The sequence below is a fragment of the Sinocyclocheilus grahami genome, unplaced genomic scaffold (assembly GCF_001515645.1).
Source record: "Sinocyclocheilus grahami isolate Dianchi unplaced genomic scaffold, SAMN03320097.WGS_v1.1 scaffold867.1, whole genome shotgun sequence".
In the NCBI taxonomy this organism is placed as follows: Eukaryota; Metazoa; Chordata; class Actinopteri; order Cypriniformes; family Cyprinidae; genus Sinocyclocheilus; species Sinocyclocheilus grahami.
Window position 1 is genome coordinate 2,464 of NW_015506046.1, and position 8,353 is coordinate 10,816.

The 8,353-nt window shown below is 35.3% G+C and overlaps 1 pseudogene; it reads left to right on the forward strand.

Moving 5' to 3' along the window:
- The first annotated feature begins 220 nt into the window (after positions 1–220).
- LOC107563311 (uncharacterized) lies at positions 221–7,599 on the forward strand (annotated as a pseudogene).
- Positions 7,600–8,353: the final 754 nt, after the last annotated feature.

Sequence of the window (8,353 nt, forward strand, 5' to 3'; positions counted from 1 at the left end):
ATTTAAAATTCCATATCCACAGAAATGTTATAGAAGATAATTTGAAAAACGTTGGTAGCCAAACAGTTGACGTTAGCCATTGACTTCCCTACTACGAAAAACCTAACCCTAAACAAATAAAAATGAATGGCTACCGTCTACTTTTTTGTTACCAACATTCCTCAAAATACCTTCTTTTGTGTTCAACAGAAGAAAGAAACTCTTACAGGCTTGGAACAACATGAGGGTGATTAAACAACAAAACTTTCCACTGGCCATGCAGGCAATCATTGCCTTCACATGAAGTAGTTGGCGGGAAATGGCTGTGTTTACTCCCAGTGCCACATGAGGGCACCAGACACTATTCATTTTTTAGTCAGGCCTGAGCACCATTATGAGATGGTTTTTCACAGTTACACTGAGTTTAAGGTTGTTTTCAAAAAAATTAAATACAATAGATAAAAACACACAACAACAGTTGTGTGCAAACAAAATTGTCTAACAGTCCCTACCTTCTGTTCTGACATACCTTCTGTTCATGAACACATCGCAGAGTTATACAAAGCATGCTTCAGTTTATTCATCAGATTTTTCATTTCATTTTATTTTATTTTTTAATAAATTATTCTGCTTATGGAAATCCATTTTGCAAAAGGCCAGAGTTTCCGAGCCATTTGCTGCATTCTACAAATAACTAATATAAAATAGCTGAGGTAATGTCAAGCACAAAATGCAATGCTCAGCAAAACAGCCATATGAATCTGTGTGCATTTGCATTACAGACATTAAATCATCATGACTTCTTCTGTATTTATACTCTCCATACAGCTGTACAGTCATAAGTCAGCGATTAACACCAACCAAATTTAGTACACTGAGGGCCACACTATGTGATTTCTAAAGTGTAGTTCAATGAAACATTTGAGCTCAGCATGTACATGTTCCCTATATTTATACCCCTGTTCTGTTTGAGAGGCATGGCAGGGGGATCTTCGGATCAGATCACTCCCCGACCACCTTGTGAAAAAACACAGATGATGACAAATGAACATGGAACAGAAATCACGTCCCCTTGCCACTCTACAACTGATCTGCCCAACATCTGCACATCACTCGCGCATAAATTAGCATGCATTTACATAGCAAATCCTGGTCGATTCAATCTCTTATTCAAAGTAGACCAGCTTCTCTCTATTAGAAGCAGACTGTTACAACGTGACATGCCTCAGTTTTTAACCGTGGGGCACTTGTAGCTTAAATAAAATAATATGATAAGCATATATATTCCTTTTTAATGGGCAGATAGATATACGTAAATATCATATATATTACAGAACTTTATTTTCTTTATGCATCATAAAAAGATGTACTTACAGATAATGTTATAATACATAACACACACACACACACACATATATATATATATATATATATATATATATATATATATATATATATATATATACATGAAATGAAAGGACATTTAAGTGTACAAGAGAGTAAACTTTGTTTCTTAATACACTTTAAAAGTACATTTCATAAATCAACATTTATCTTTTGACAAGATTTGAAGAAGTAAACTAATTTTGATGTGTTGACTAACTTACTAAATCATATATAAAATACTTGCTTATAATGTTAACTGTGCTATTCAATATTACATTTAAAGTAAACATATTTTAAATGTACTGAATTGTCATTTTATCAGTACAAATGTATAAATAGAAATATATTTAAATGAGATATAGGTCTTAATAGAAATTGCAATAATAAAGTATAGTTTAGTTTACCATAAGTGTATGTTCTCTTATATTGCACTTTAACAATATTAATTACGAAATTACATTTAACGTTCCGTTTAAATCTATTTAAGTGGGGAAAAAGCACTCTAAAGCTAACTGCATTAAATATCAATTTGAACTGTAATACATTTTAATTTATTTGCAATTAATATTAAATTAAGTGTCTAAAAATGTTACATTCTGTTAGCATTTCAGCATTATTTCAAGTGTATTATTTCCATAATTGTTTCAAAGGTTGTTATTTTCTCAAAGATATGTTCTCAAAACAAGAGTATGTATCAGGTTGGGATAATTTGTTTATATATATATATATATATATATTAGTGCTGGGCAACGATTAGCGCTTGTTATTTTTAATTGTGATTAATCGCATTAATTTCTGACACCCATCCCAAGCCAGTACTCTTCAACATCCCACCCCTCCTGTGACCCATGGTTTGTCTGTATGTGTATTCAGAGCCAGTGAGTAATGGGCTTTCATGATAATAATTATAATAAGAAGAAACTGCGTTAATGCGCGGTAAAATAATTGTCGGCGGTAATTAATTAATGCGTTAACGTGATAATAACACGTTAGCTTGCCCAGCCCTAATATAAATATATATATATATATATATATATATATATATATATATATATATATACATGTATGTATGTGTAGTGTTTGTTTTATTATTAGAAATTGATTAGGTTTGTTACTAGACACACAGTGAAGTAACAGAGTAATCCTTGGGGAATGACAGAGACTCTACTGATAATGTGGTAGTTTACAGGAAACTTAACCGAAAGAGAAAATAATTATTAGAAATGCATGTATTAGTCTGAACCAGTCTATCCCCCTCAAAAACAAACACGCAAACAAACAAACAAACAGTCCATTGCTGAATTTAGTTTCCCAATAGTATGATGTCAGCAGGAAAAGAGGGGGCTTTGATTTCACTTTTGTTTTGCGGTGGCTCATATTTAACAATCGTCATCAGTAAATCACAGTAACATCTGGTTTTGAAAGCACGCATACACGCCTTGTCCTCTGGCTAATCTGGTGACTCGTGGTGTTTTACGGCCGATGATGTTTCGGAATTGCAGCACAGGCAAATAAAATGTGAGGTTGTAAAATTAGCAGCCACAAAATATATACTTATGTTCTCACGATAAAGTGGAAGTCTGTTTTCATATTTAAGTTTTGACAGTTTAACAGACACATGCACACTTATGGCATATGAAAGGGTTTGTGTGACTGGGGTGTGAGAGAGAATTATAAAAGTGTTTATGTTTTATTTGTGGTGTTCTTTGTCCTGTGTGACACCCATAATTCACACTTACAGACTTCAGCAGGGTCTCCAGAAGAAACACTAGGGGGAGCTGATAGACCAGCAAACCAACTGAATCATATCCTGCTGTTTTCAGGGCTCTTTCAGAGTTGAATGTGCTTGTTGTGCACAATGTGCAGCCAAACATCAGCACCACATCAGAGCCAAATGGAATCTGCAGACTTTTTTTTCTTCATATTCTATGCTGATGTTGAGGGAAAATCGAATTTTGAGGAACAGATTTAACATCGTAAAATGTGGTAGATACATGACATTAGCTGACCATATTTAATATATAATTGAAGGGTACTGATGGGACTTACATGGTTTTATTTATCTGCTTGATTTATGCCATCTAGGGCTATTTTCGTGGCAAGAAAAGTTGACAAAACCAGTTAAAACCGGCAAATAAATGAATAATCATTTAAAAAAAAAATAAGAGCTAGACGGGATCAACTGCCATTACACTGGTACACTACCATTCAAATGTTTGGGGTAAAAAAATGTAAATAAATAAATAGTTTTATTCAGCAAGGATGCATTAAATTGTTAAAATATATTGAAAACAATATTAAGCAGCATAAATGTTTTCAACACTGATAAAAAAAAATGTTTATTGAGCAGCAAATCAGCGTACAATTATTTCAGAAAGATCATGTGACTGAAGACTGGAGTAATGATGCTGAAAATTCAGCTTTGCCATCAACACTATAAATTACATTTTTTAAATAAAATGAATTAGAAAATAGTTATTTTTAAAGGAAACATATCAAAATATAAATGTTTTTATTTTTACTGTATTGGTGTGAGCATATATGTACATGCATCATAATAAAATCTTAAAATCTATAAAATCTTAGTGACATTTTATGCGTAGATGTACTCTATGTATATGTATCAGGTTATTACAATATGCAAGAGATAGTCATACACTTAACACATTGAACCCATTGGCCCCAACTTTTATTTTTTTCTTTCTTTTCCCCCCCATTTCATTACTTTTAATTTAATTTAGTTATATTTAGTGCTAATATAATTATCAATATGTTAATTAATTAATCTATTCACAACAAAAGAGGAGCAATATAACGAAAACCCTTGAATATCTTTGCAGCAGTGTGTTTTCCACACACAGAGATCATGTTAATGTGCATGTGGATGATAACAGTTTGAAGGTGTATAAGAAGTAAAACATTCACAGTGTTACAAGTGCACTCGGTTTACCCATTTGAAAATTGTAATCTATAAAATCATACAACTGATTACTGTATTATAATGTTTTATGAATGCATTTTAATAAATGAAGAATTTTTACAATGCATTAAGCCTTTGAGAAAAGTCCTACCCCAGTGTTTCATCATGCTTGTCAATAATCATTCATGCATCACCCCTTATGTACAGTGTGAATCTCTCACATTAAAAAAAGATCACACTTCATAGGTTTCTCTTCAATTCCCTCACGTTTTCTTAGTTCAGAGAGCCTCTGTTCCTTGTTATTTTCTGCTACTTAAGTAACGTCATGGTGTGGATATCATTTTAATCCTGAGGGGCTCATGCTGTGTATTGACTCTGTGTGAGAATCTGACATCAAAGCCTTGACTACCTAATCCATGCCTGCCCCATGGAGTTGAACAGAGGTTTGGAAGTGTGGATACCTGGGCGTCAGAGCTGTAGATACTAGCGCGGTGCAGAGGGGTGGCCGTCACTTGGCTGCGCAGGGGCATTCTAAGCGGGATTAGAGTGGCGTAATCCGTTCAACGAAGACGCGGTGAGAAATATATACACACCAAAGCACATGTGTACTGGGGTTGAGCTGATAAACAGAAAACATTGGCTCTGTTCCAAACACTAGACACTTAAAAATAAGGTTTCACTTACAACAAAACCATAACAGCTGATGCCATATAAGGAGAACCTTTTAAAAGTAAATTTAAAAAGTAGTTCACCCAAATGTTGTCTATTGTGTTACTCATGCCATTCCAAACTTGTAAGAGTTCCTTTCTTTTGTTGAACATAAAAGAAGATATTTTAAAGAATGCTGGTAATCAAACCGTTCATGGTCCCCATTGACTTCCATAGTCTTTTTTGGAAGTCAGTGTGGACCAACAACTATTTGGTTCTTCAAAATTATTCAAAATATCTTATTTTATGTTCAACATAAGAAAATAAACTCATACAAGTTTGGAACGATGTGAGGGTGAGTAAATGATGTCAAAAGTTTCACTTTTGGGTGAATTATTCCTTTAAGTGCACAAAAAATAATGGGTAGATTGCATGTCTGACTTTATAGAAAAAAACAGACCATTTTAATTAGTTGGAACTACTTTGTGGAAGTATTTTTCAAAGATTTTTTTTTATTATTAATATTTTATTTTATTAATACAATTACCTTCCACTGTTGGTTCTTAGAACTGTAAGGAACAGTTACAGTTATATTTTCACTTCAGCTTGGTTTGGCACTGCACTATTACGAACCAGTCTTAGCTCATAATTCTCAGCACGTTAGGCAAACCATTCTGAACTGTGATGGTAGAATGTTTCTAGTGACGTTATAATATAGCTTCATATTTTAATGTTGTATCAGTGTGCTGCCTTTGCACTAGTGTGTAAATGCATAAGAAACAACAGTGGAGTGTCTTTAAAAACCCTCTTTTGTACAAACTACTTCCTTCCGCCGCAGATTCAAACCTCAGTTTGAAAGTTTAACAGCTGAGTCCTTGCATCCATTACTAATTCAAAAACGTCACTAGTAACGAAGGAACGTTAAGTTGCTTCATTGAAAGATTATTGTATTACAGTTTTAAAAGCTCACTGTATTATGTGGAGTAGAATAATATGAGAGAGAGATGGACTGAGCGAGTATGATTACCTGCATTTGATACAGAATCAAAAAAGAACACAGGACTAGGTGTTAAAAGCTGTCTCGTGTGCCAATAAGTGGTGAGCACTCTTTTCAGATTTACCTTATTGCTAAGAATGGTAGACAATCATTTGACTGGATTTCTCCGAGTTGTATAGGAGATAGATCTTGATCCAGGCACAATTTTGGTTTGATAGTGCACAGGCCACATCATCAGTAGTATTTATATAAAATATTATTTATTTAATAATAATATTTAATAAACAACAACTGCATTCATCATAAAGTTTTTATCAGATTTTGCCCTCAGCCAAAACTATTTGCTCTGGAACAAATAGTAGATTAATGAGACCAAAAATGGTAGACAATCATTTGACTGGATTTCTCCGAGTTGTATAGGAGATAGATCTTGATCCAGGCACAATTTTGGTTTGATAGTGCACAGGCCACATCATCAGTAGTATTTATATAAATATTATTTATTTAATAATAATATTCAATAAACAACAACTGCATTCATCATAAAGTTTTTATCAGATTTTGCCAAAACTATTTGCTCTGGAACAAATAGTAGATTAATGAGACCAAAGACTACCTAATAAATTTACCCAAAACAAATTACAGTGCATCCGGAAAGTATTCACAGTGCTTCACTTTGTCCACATTTTGTTATATTACAGCCTTATTCCAAAATGGATTCAATTCATTATTTTCCTCAAGATTCTACAAACAATACCCCATAATGACAATGTGAAAGAAGTTTGTTTGAAATCTTTGCAAATTTATAAAAACAATTATACTTATTTTTCACAGCCTTTGCCATGACACTCAAAATTAAGCTCAGGTGCATCCTGTTTCCACTGATCATCCTTGAGATGTTTCTACAACTTGATTGGAGTCTACACGTGGTAAATTCAGTTGATTGGACATGATTTGGAAAGGCACACACCTGTTTATATAAGGTCCCACAGTTAACAGTGCATGTCAGAGAATAAACCAAGCCATGAAGTCTGTGGAATTGTCTGTAGACCGCAGAGACAGGATTGTATCGAGGCACAGATCTGGGGAAGGATACAAAAAAAGTTTCTGCAGCATTGAACGTCCCAATGAGCACAGTGGCCTCCATTATCTGTAAAAGGAAAAAGTTTGGAACTACCAGGACTCTTCCTAGAGCGGGTCTCCCGGCCAAACTGAGCTATCAGGGGAGAAGGGCCTTAGTCATGGAGGTGATCAAGAACCCGATGGTCACTCTGACAGAACTCCAGTGTTTCTCTGTGGAGAGAGGAGAACCTTCCAGAAGAACAACCATCTCTGCAGCACTCCACTAATCAGGCCTGTACGATAGAGTGGCCAGATGGAAGCCACTCCTCAGTAAAAGGCACATGACAGCCTGCCTGCAGGACTCTCAGACCATGAGAAACATTATTCTCTGGTCTGATTAAACAAAGATTGAACACTTTTGCCTGAATGGCAAGTATAATTTATGGAGGAAACCAGGCACCGCTCATCACCTGGCTAATACCATACCTGCAGTGAAGCATGGTGGTGGCAGCATCATGCTGTGATGATGTTTTTCAGCGGCAGGGACTGGGAGACTAGTCAGGATCGAGGGAAAGATGAATGCAGTGATGTTCAGAGACATCCTTGATGAAAACCTGCTGAGGAAAACAAGTCTGTGAATGTCCTTGAGTGGCACAGCCAGAGCTCAGACTTGAACCCGATTGAACATCTCTGGAGAAATCTGAAAATGGCTGTGCACCGACGCTTCCCATCCAACCTGATGGAGCTTGAGAGGTCCTGCAAAGAAAAATGGGAGAAACTGCCCCAAAAAATAGGTGTGCCAAGCTTGTAGCATCATACTTAAAGACTTGAGGCTATAATTGGTGCCAAAGCTGCTTCAACAAAGTATTGAGCAAAGATAGATAGATGTATAAGGGTATGTAGTTTACAGTTGTTTACTGAAGGCCCTGACTGAAACCCCACGGTACGCTACTGGAAATACTGTAAGTGGAGTGATATAAATGGTGAAATGTTTGGAGTTCACTTGAATATCGCACTCCTCTCAGCTAATCAGATTAAAGGACCAGAAAGAAAACTGTAATATAATATTTTGAACCACTCACCACAAGATGTTCCCAATTAGGTTCCCTATCAAAAGCTACTCTCGATGCTTCGTTTCAATAACACTATTGAGAACATTCTTTGTTCGACTGGTTGTCAAACACTACAAGAATTGGCTTAAATAACCTCGGCAGGTGACGTCATTTGATTACGTGCACCTGAGGGTTATAAATAGGTGTGAAACGGACACATCTTCAGGTTTCTTTGTCTTCAGAGAGCGCATTGTGTGTGTGTGTCACACTGCTGAAAGAAGTATCATTTTTAAAAAAAAGTTTTGTTGT